Source organism: Triticum aestivum, chromosome 2D, assembly GCF_018294505.1.
Source record: "Triticum aestivum cultivar Chinese Spring chromosome 2D, IWGSC CS RefSeq v2.1, whole genome shotgun sequence".
NCBI lineage: Eukaryota > Viridiplantae > Streptophyta > Magnoliopsida > Poales > Poaceae > Triticum > Triticum aestivum.
The window spans coordinates 595150916-595151634 of NC_057799.1; positions in this window are offsets into that span (position 1 = coordinate 595150916).

Consider the following 719-nt stretch of genomic DNA (forward strand, 5'->3'; position numbering starts at 1 on the left):
TGTCGATGATGCGGATCTGCGGCCGTGGACGGGGCGTCAGAAGCTGCTCGGGTGGTTGGGTTAAGGGTGGTGTCGACGATGCGGATCTGCGGCCGTGGACGGGGCGTCAGAAGCTGCTCCGGTAGGTTGGATGAGGGTGCGAGGAAGCGGATCTGTGGCCGTGGACTTGTGAGTTGGCAAAGTGGCCCCGGTAGGGTTGAGAATGGTATAGGCGAAGCTACTCCGGTAGGGTTGACGATGGTGTCGGCGAAGCGGCTCCGGTAGGGTTGAGGAAGGTGTCGGCGAAGCGGCTCCGGTAGGGTTGAGGAAGGTGTCGGCGAAGCGGCTCCGGTAGGGTTGAGGAAGGTGTCGGCGAAGAGGATCAGAGGCCGTCGACGGGGGCGTCGGTGGGGCGACTCCGGGGGGTGTGGACGAAGCGTCTCCGGTGGGGACTACGAATGAGCCGCTGCAGATGCGCGGCGGTTGACGAGAGTACCGGCGAAGCAGATCCGGCACCGTGGACAAGGCCGGCACTGAATGGGTTGTGGTACAGTGGTGGATGAGCAGCCTACTTGTTTCTAGGGGAGGTGGGAGGGGTAGATGCGGCCGCAGAAGCAGATCCGGCGAGGTGGACATCGCTGGCAGTGAATGGGATATGGTACGCCGGTGGATGAGAAGTCTAGGGTTTCGAGAGGGGAGGGGAGAAAGGGCGATGAAGTCCGAACGGCGTGATGTAAGAT